This window comes from Aegilops tauschii, chromosome 7 (genome assembly GCF_002575655.3).
Source record: "Aegilops tauschii subsp. strangulata cultivar AL8/78 chromosome 7, Aet v6.0, whole genome shotgun sequence".
Classification (NCBI taxonomy): domain Eukaryota; kingdom Viridiplantae; phylum Streptophyta; class Magnoliopsida; order Poales; family Poaceae; genus Aegilops; species Aegilops tauschii.
The window spans coordinates 321,876,349-321,886,261 of NC_053041.3; positions in this window are offsets into that span (position 1 = coordinate 321,876,349).

The following is a 9,913-nucleotide window of genomic DNA, read 5'->3' on the forward strand; positions in this document are numbered from 1 at the left end:
CGGGCATCGACGAAACCGAAGATGCAACGCGCGGGGAAGTCAGTAGTTAGTACCTACGGGTTCTACGCGTGCTCGCGAGGCCAACGGGCACATGCACGGGACCAAAAGATCACCGGAGCCTCGTCGGCGACGAGCTTGTGCGGCGGGGTGCTACGGTCAGCAAGGGGGCGACGTCTACGACGAGCAAATGAAGCAGAGGAGAGGGGGGGTTAGACGCATGGGCTCACATGGAGTCGGTAGGGCGGCTCAGGAAGCTCGGGGAGGCACCGTGGACGATGAACGGGCGCCGGCGATCTCGGCGGCCGAAGCTTGAAGAAGAGGTCGGGGAAGCCGCTGCGGATGTCATCATGGTTGTCGGGGAAGCCAAAGTGATTACACCACTCGTCAAAAGTGATGTTGAAGTCTTGGTCCAAGAGAGAGAAAGTGATATGCTCCTCCTCATATGCATTTGGCATCAAACCAACATTATGCGAGAGAGTGCTAAGAAACTCAAGTGTCATGCGCTTCCTATGTCTCACATCCCTGATAAATAAAATGATGCAACCCGATATTATCATAAAGCAAATTGAAATCATTAGTAATTCCTAGCTTAGCGAGTGTTGACTCACAAGCCCACTTGGATGCTTTGATCTTCCTTGTACTAAGTTTCTAAAATTTCTTTCTTGCTTCACGGTTGGTGAAGATGGTCCCCTGAGTGAAAACTTGTTGTGGTGGTGTGGCGGGTGAACTCGTAGAACCGCATACACGAGTGGATCTCCTTGTAGACATCTACAAAACAATTTTTCAGTCTAGTATAATTAAACAATATTGATCCTACGGTAGTAACAACATCATTCCCCTCTAAAGACATGAACAAATCCAAGCCATACTCAAATTTGATGAAAAATATATGCATTCTCTCGACATGGCAATGCTAGGCATGTAGAACGTGGATTCACGAAAAATAAATTGGGGATTGGAGGAGAAACATACCGTAGACCAATCACACTAAAGGATTTGAACTGAAATCTAACGAGTAGGGAGATCGGGCGGGGTTTTGCTAGGGTTTGGAGAGGTTTTGAGGAGGAAGAAGAAGAATTAAAGAGAGAAATGGGGTGATTTACCTCCTTACTCAGGCTCTTTTTGGCCACCAGGGTTCCATACAACCACCCATACAAGCGCAAGCGCTCATATGAAAGGTCGTCGTTCACCCCGATAGCGTACCTGCGCCTGTGCATACCTCATCACTACACTGGGAATAGGGAGGGTGTATCCCTACTGGTGTTGTACCAAGTGTCCAACCCCTTTTACTCTCCGCCCGGTCCTCCTTTTATAGGTCAAGGGGTACCAGAATGGTGTAGTTGCTTAGGAACTGCCCTGAGTAGAGCACATGAAATGTGCAAGGACATGCCATCGCCTTCTTTTCCTCGGGAAAGGACTCTAGTCACATCACCATCACTTGTGGTGATGCTCCATCTTGAGAGTGGCACTTACCATCACATGCGTCGCCCGCGCGGCGAGCAATGCGAGGACTCACCCATGGCGGTAGATATTTACTCATGCCTGGTCTACATGGCTGTAATGCGGATGGTTAGCTCTGCCGGAGCAGGCCCAGCCCGCCACACACGAGGTAGTGGAGCAGAGATGCTTTTAGGGGTAAGAAAATGAGGCTGTTGCCGGGTGGTTCCCGTTCCCGAGTCTTGAGTCCTCAATGGCTGCCAGCTCAGGAAGGATCTGCTAGTTCTCCATGAACATTTATCTTCATGAGCCAACCGACCATGACATCGACAGTAGACCCTGGGCCTTGGCCTGATGAGTGTCTATCATGTTTGTCAGGGCGAGGCCCCTAAGCAAATGCGTGGGCCACCAATGCCAGCCATTTTTCCTGTATAGTCCAATTAGTGAACAATGGGTGCATTTTGGCACAAGTGAGGAGCTAGCCCCTGTGCCCTATGCGTTGGATGACTGGTGAAGGGCTAGGCTCAACCCACTTGCACCGCTAACTGGCTAACCGGTCATGTCGGTACTCGATGACCCTAACACGTGGCGTGAAAATCTTGCCAGGGGCAGGAATCAAATCTTTAGACTCCTGCCTCCACTAGTTTGAACACACATCGTCCCGCGTGTTGTCAATCCGTCTTGAATTTGCCTCGGAGTTCATATATGCAGGAGAAATTATGCTTGCGTGCCATTAAACCCCTTTCTGCGATTCAACGTGCCTCATAGGCTTTTGAGTCCTCGTCGAGAAACTCAATTTCCCACCGCACATGTTGATTGCTTGGCGTCGATTAGAGTGGGCGTCGATTGGAGAAGGCGTCGATTTGAAAGGGGGCACCTCGCCTCCCTTCTCATCTATATAAGGATGAGAATCAAGCTCGACCCCTCCTTGTCCTTCTCCTTCATCCGTCTTCATCGTCTTACCACCTCACGAGCGACCAAGGCCTCTGAGCCCGCGAGCCCTTGCCTTCACTACCCTTGCCATAGTCCTCCATGTGTCGCCTTCATGCCACGTGAAGTCATCTACTATGAGTGGGAGCAGATGCGCGCCAACCTTGCCGCCAAGGATGCGGATATCCGTGAGCTCCGCGGTGACCTCAGCGGCACTACCCTCCATTTGGAGAACGAGACATTGGAGCTTCGAGGCCAAGTGGAGATAGAGTAGATCCGTAGTCGCATGGTGGAGTGGGTTGCTACTTGTAAACTACATTGGGATTTTCCCCGAAGAGGAGGGGTGAAGTAGTACAGTAGAGAGAAGTATTTTCCTCTGTGAGAACCAAGGTTAAGCAACCAATAGGAGAACCACGCGAATTCCTGTCTTTAGTACCTACACACACAAAACCAAATACTTGCACCCAACGCGGGCAAGAGGGTTGTCAATCCCCTTGAACTAGTTATTTGCGAGGATTAATTCTGACAGTGATAGATAAATAAAAAGAAAAGTAAAATAAAAATATTAAAACTACAAAAAAGTATTTTTAGTTTTAATAATATGATAAAAGTACACCCGGGGGCCATAGTTTTCACTAGAGGCTTCTCTCTCGAACACATAACATACATTGGGTAAACAAATTACTGTTGGGCAATTGATAGAAAAGCGTATAGTTATGACGTATTCATGGAAATGATCATGTATATAGGCATCACGTCCGTGACAAGTAGACCGACTCCTTCCTACATTTACTACTATTACTCCACCAATCTACCGCTATCCAACATGCATCTATGGTATTAAGTTCATGACAAACAGAGTAATGCCTTAAGCAAGATGACATGAAGTAGACAAAATAAACATAAACAATATGGTTAAACCCCGTCGTTTTACCCTTAATGGCAGCAACACTATACGTGCCTCGTTGCCCCTTCTGTCACTGGGTGAGAACACCGCAAGATTGAACCCATTACAAAGCACCTCTCCCACTGAAGATAAATCAATCTAGTTGGCCAAACCAAACGAACAAATTGGAGAGAAATACAAAGCTATAATAATCATGCATAATAAAGTTCAGAAAAGACTCAATTACTTTCAATGAATAATATGATCATAAACCCACAACTCATCGGATCCCAACAAACAACCGCAAAAGAAGATTAAATCGAATAGAACTCCAAGAAGATCGAGGAGAACATTGTATTGAAGATCAAAGAGAGAGATGTCATCTAGCTACTAGCTATGGACCCATAGGTCTATGGTGAACTTCTCACGCATCATTCAAAGGCAGCAAGGATGATGTAGAAGGCCTCCATGATCGATTCCCCCTCCGGCAGACTACCGGAAAAGGCCTCCAGATGGGATCACAGAAGAACAAAAGATTGTGGTGGCTAAAAAGTGTTTCGGGTGGCTCTCTGTTGGTTTGGGGATATATGTGAATTTATAGAGGTGGAATTAGGTCAAATAGAGTTGCATGGGCCCCACAAGCTTAGGGGGCATGCCCTACCCCCAGGGCATGCCCTGTGAGCTCATGGCTCTCTCGTAGCTCTTCATGCCTCCTCCAGAACCTTCTAAGGTCCCTTCTAGTCCAGAAAAAATTGTCGTAAAGTTTCATTGTGTTTGGACTTTGTTTGGTATTGATTTTCTGAGAAGCCAAAAACAAGCAGAAAACAGGAACTGACACTGGTCACTGGATTAATAGGTTAGTCCCAAAAAAGATATAAAATAGCATAATGATGCATATAAAGTGTCCAAGATTGATAATATAATAGCATGAAACAATCAAAAATTATAGATACTTTGGAGATGTATCAGCATCCCCAAGCTTAATTCTTGCTCGTCCTCGAGTAGGTAAATGATAAGAAACATAATTTTTGATGTAAAATGCTACCTAACATGTGTATCATGTAATCTCCACTACAAAAAAACACTTCCGTGATGATACGTGTTTGTCACAGTAGGTCACATTTTCTGTCATGCTTGTACGTCCATGACGATTTTATGACAGAATGAAGATAGTCATACCTGTGCTGTTGTAGAAGTGTTCCATGACAATACCAAAATTATCATCACGGAAGTGTCCACTTCCATGACAATAAATGGCACATCATGGAAGTGTTTTCGTCAAGGGTACGTGGCATCCACTATAACGGGTCGCCGTTAAGCTATCGGGTTCCGGTTTGGATCCGATGACCTGTTAACAGCCCGCACCAATGGAGATTTTCCATGTATAAATTCTCAGTGGCCAGAGGAACCACGTGTCGGCTCGGCGTTGGGCAGATGTCATCCACTCATTGGATGGGAGGCGCCTATGATATGTCGACACGTGGCATGAACCAACAGTGGCCCATTTAGGTGAAAGAGGCCGGCCCAGTCAAAATTAGCAGGCCGGCCCATCTAGGGCCTACTTGTGTCTGGTCCAATTAGGCCCACGGCCCATACGAGTTGTGCCAATTCGGCCCGTTAACTATTTGACACGATTGTAGCCCATCGTCAGTTCGAGCCCATTAACAGCCCGCTATATATTTGGGCTCGATATTGGCTCGACGTAATTTTCGCCTGTTAACAGCCCATTCAAGGGATGGGCCAATTTTCAGGATGTATGTCTTTCGGCCTTTTATCGACCCATTCAAGTGTTTGGCCAATTTCCAACCCGGTGTGTCTTTCAGCATGTTAATGGCCCATACAAGAGTTGGGCCATTTGTAGTCTCACCTGAGTTTTGGCCTCTTAACGGCCCATGCTCTTCATAGTCCAGTACCAGCCCAGTTTCTCTTTTGTCCTGCTAAAGGCCCACAACACAGTTGGGCCATATACAGTCCGACCTGACTTTTGGCCTCTTGCGGGCCCATGCTCTTCATGGTCCAATACCAGCCCGATGTCTCTTTCGGCCTGCTAAAGGCCCTCAACACAGTTGGGCCATATACAACCCAACCTTAGTATCGGCCTATTAATGTCCCATGAAATCAAATGGGCCCACTTATGGCCCGCTTCAATTTTGGCCTGTTAACGACCCGACAGGTAACTGGGCCAAGCATTAACTATTGGCTCGTTTCAATTATAGCAGCCCGATAGAGCTTTCATCCTGGTTAGGGCCCGTCAACTTATTGGGCCCGCTAAAGTTCGAACATGTCTGTAGGCCCAATTAGACAACGTCGATTTCGACCCAGCTATTATTTGAGTCCATTACGACGACCATTTATGGACATGACCAAATCTGATCAATCAAAGGCCCAAGACAATTTTGGCCCCTGCGATCCCATTAGGGGGGCCCATTAAGGGCAGTGGGCCGCTATCCTTGATAAAGGGCCCACGAAACTTCATGCTAGCTATTAATTTCGCTGCTTTTTTTGCTTCTTAGCGACTAGTTAGTTGGAATGCTCGGCGCGCTAAGCAAATGTACGACATACAAGGAAAAACGTAGCACATCGAGCATATATTACAGGAAATTACATCCACTGGGCAGTCAAAGATTGATGCCAGTGCAAATAAATGAACATAACTTAATGATCTACAACCTCACAATCTGCAACCTTAGCGCGGATGACACCCATAAGCATGTGAGAAAGTTCTTCCTTCTTTGCTACATTGTCTCTGAAAACATTGATCAGTTGTTGTTGCGCAAGAATGTGCACCTCTGATTCCTCCATGATTTCCATCATTGCTTCAGCCAATAATTGGTTCACAAACATATATTTTTCCGTTGGATTCGAGACAGAGGAAACTGAGCAGATTCAGATGATGATTTTGGCAGGCTTGTATCATTGATAGTGGAGAGTGTCTTGACCACTGCATCATAACATAAATTAGGAGGGGAACCGAACAAATTAATCAAGAGTTATTGCCATATTACATGCCCTAGATTTATTAGAGAGAAACAATGGGGCTGCCCTATTTTCAGAGTTTGTCTTCTTATCGTCAGCAGCCTGCACCAAATTAAGAAACCAGCATTGGTATCATTCGCCAGGTCAGACAATAGGAAAGCAACATTGACACAATGAACATTTGGGCAACCAGACCACACCAGCCTACACCAAATTAACACAATATGGCATAGCTATCATCATCCAGGTAAGGTAATACGAGAGCAACATTGACACAATGAATGATTGGGAAACCAGACCACAACACTACAATATAGTAATGTGCAAGATATGAGATAGTACAATCATGCAGCTCAGTATGGAAAACCACCAGGCAGTTTTCCTTACAAAAATCTATATTATCGCCTTTAATTATACATTTTGCTACAAGTAAATTTAGATCAGATAAAGGTTGGATTCACGCCGATTAACAAAATACATGCCGATGTAAAAATATAGTGATATACAAGAGGTACTGACATCAACATTGGGGCACAGATAATTCCCACAAGATACTTTCCTCAAACACGATCCTAGTTTAGAAAGTCTTCTATTCTTTAAGATTATTTTCTAAAAGAGAGATGGGTAAGAAACATGTAGAAAATATGATCTCAATGCTATAAAATTTCATGATGCGAGGATACGCACACCCTTCTTACGAAGGAGTTGACATATTTTTGCTGGACTGGAGCGGACTAATTCTCTGGCCACTGGAATTTGCTTATTATCAGGAGGGGTTGGGTTTCTCTGTGTTGGAGCAGTATCTATGAACAGTGGAGTTGGTTTACTATGTCCTGGCGTTTGGATCTTTTCCCAAGACCTTGTTTGTATCCCTTCAGATTCTAACATAGTCGTCTTCCCCTTGCATGCCTTATATAGAAGAATGGTGCTTCAATTATAAAACATGCTATGGCAAAGAGATGGAATAGGTACTGAAGAATAGAAAGGCATGACATATTGACATGCATTTCCTCCATCCGAAAATAAATGGATGTGTCTAGGCGTATTTCAGTTCTAGATACATCCATTTTTATCCATTTCTGCGACATGTAATCCGGACGGGGGGGGGGGGGGGGAGTATGATGTAAGAGCTAGGGATGGGACTGATACGTCTTCGTCGTATCTACTTTTCCAAACACCTTTTCTCTTGTTTTGGACTCTAATTTGCATTATTTGAATGAAACTAACCCGGACTGACGCTGTTTTCAACAGAATTGCCATGGTGTTGTTTTTGTGCAGAAATCAAAGTTTTTGGATTGACCTGAAAATTTACAGAGAATTTTTGTGGAATATATAAAAATTATTGGCGAAAGAATATACTAGAGGGGGCCAACCAGGAGCCACAAGCTCAGGCCCCCCATGGTGCGCCCTGCGAGCTTGTGGGTCCCCTAGACCTCAAGCAACCCTAACTCCAACTCCATATAACCTATTTGCCAAGGAAAAAAATCAAAGAGAAGGATTCATCGCATTTTACAATACGGAGCCGCCGCCACCTCCTGTTCTTCATCGAGAGGGCTGATCTGGAGTCTTTTCGGGGCTCCCGAGGGTGGAATCCGTCGCCGTCGTCATCATCAACCTTCCTTCACCGCCAATTTCATGATGCTCACCGCCAGGAGTGAGTAATTCCTTCGTAGGCTTGCTGGATGGTGATGGGTTTTATGAGATTTATCATGTATCCAGTTAGTTTTGTTAGGTCTTGATCCCTAGTATCCATTATGTTTTGAGATTGATGTTGCTATGACTTTGCTATGCTTAACGCTTGTCACTAGGGCCCGAGTGCCATGATTTCAGATCTGAACCTATTACGTTTTCATGAATATGTTCTTGACCCTACTTGCAAGTTATATGCACCTATTACGAGTTATAATCTGCATACCCCAAGGTGAAAATAATTGGGATTCTTTCCGATGATTACTGTAGTTTGAGGATTTCATGTATTCACTAAGTGCTAATGCTTTGTTCAGGTTCTCTGTTAAAAGGAGGCCTTGATATCCCTTAGTTTCCTTATGGACCCCGCTGCCACGGGAGGGTAGGACAAAAGATGTCATGCAAGTTCTTTTCCATAAGCATGTATGACTATATACGGAATACATGCCTACATTACATTCATGAATTGGAGCTAGTTATGTGTCGTTTTAGGTTATGGCCGCTACTTGATGAATATTATCCAATGCAATTATCCATCATTGATCTAGTGCCTACGCTTTTCATATATTGATCTTTGCTAAGTTGCTTTCGTCATTGCTACTATTACGATCACTACAAAATTGCTACCGTTTCTATTGCTACTATTACCGTTACTATCAAATTGCCACACTACTTTGCTACTGATCACCTTGCTGCAAATATTAAGTCTTTCAGGTGTGGTTGAATAGATAACTCAACTACTAATACTCACGAATATTCTTTGGCTCCCCTTGTGTCGAATCAATAAATTTGGGTTGAATACTCTACCCTCGAAAACAGTTGTGATCCCCTATACTTGTGGGTTATCAAGACCTTTTTCTGGCGGCGTTGCCGGGGATCATAGCTCTATTTGCTGAGTCACTTGGGATTTATATCTTTTTATTACTATGAAGAATCTGAAAGATACCAGAACCAAGATCGTTCCCTCTAAGACGAGGGGAGGTAAGGAATTTCCATCTAGCTCTGCGCTTGATTCACCTTCTGTTTTGAATAAACTTGCAACAGCACCACCTGCTATTAATCCTGATATGTCGCAAGTAATTGATGATGCTACTTCTGCTATGAATGATGCTTATGATGATGCTAGTACTTTGCTTGATAAGACTGTGCCACTAGGTGAATTTCTTGATTAACAACTTGCTAGAGCTAAAGAAATTGAGAGTGCCGAAGTTGATGAAATTATTGAAACTAAAAATTATGAAACACCTATTAGACCTGGCTCTCCTTGATATGAATTTCCTAAGATACATGGGGGTTATGTTATGGATGGAGAGGTAGCTATGGACTTTCTTGCTTATAAGTATAGAGATGATCTTAATAAATTACTATGCAAGGAAAGAAAAATCTTTGAATGCTAGAATGAAATATGATACTAAGTTTGCTACTTCACCTATCTTTGTTACTGATAAGGATTATGAATTCTCTGTCAATCCTGAGTTAATTACTTTGGTTGAATCCGATCCTTTCGATGGTTATGAATCTAAAATTGTTGTGGCACATCTTACTAAACTGAATGATATAGCCACCCTATTTGCTCATGAGGAAAAAATTCGCTACTGCTATATTCTTAAGCTGTTTCCTTTCTCATTAAAGGGTGATTCTAAGATATGGTTCAATTCTCTTGCTCCTGGTTGTGTGCGTATTCCCCAGGATATGATATATTACTTCTCTGAAAAATACTTTCCTGCTCATAAGAAACAAACTGCTTTACAAGAAATATTTAACTTTGTGCAAATTAAGGAAGAGAATCGGGGGAGGCTTCTCCAATTACTTAATGCTTTGTCTGATCATCCTCTCAAGAAAAGTGAAAATACTTTATATCTTTTATAATGGACTAACCGATACTTCTAGGGACCAGCTAGATAGTTGTGCTAGTTGTGTTTTCAGGGAAGGAACTGTTAAACAAGCTGAAGAACTATTGAATAATATATTGATGAATGATAATGATAATACTCTTCC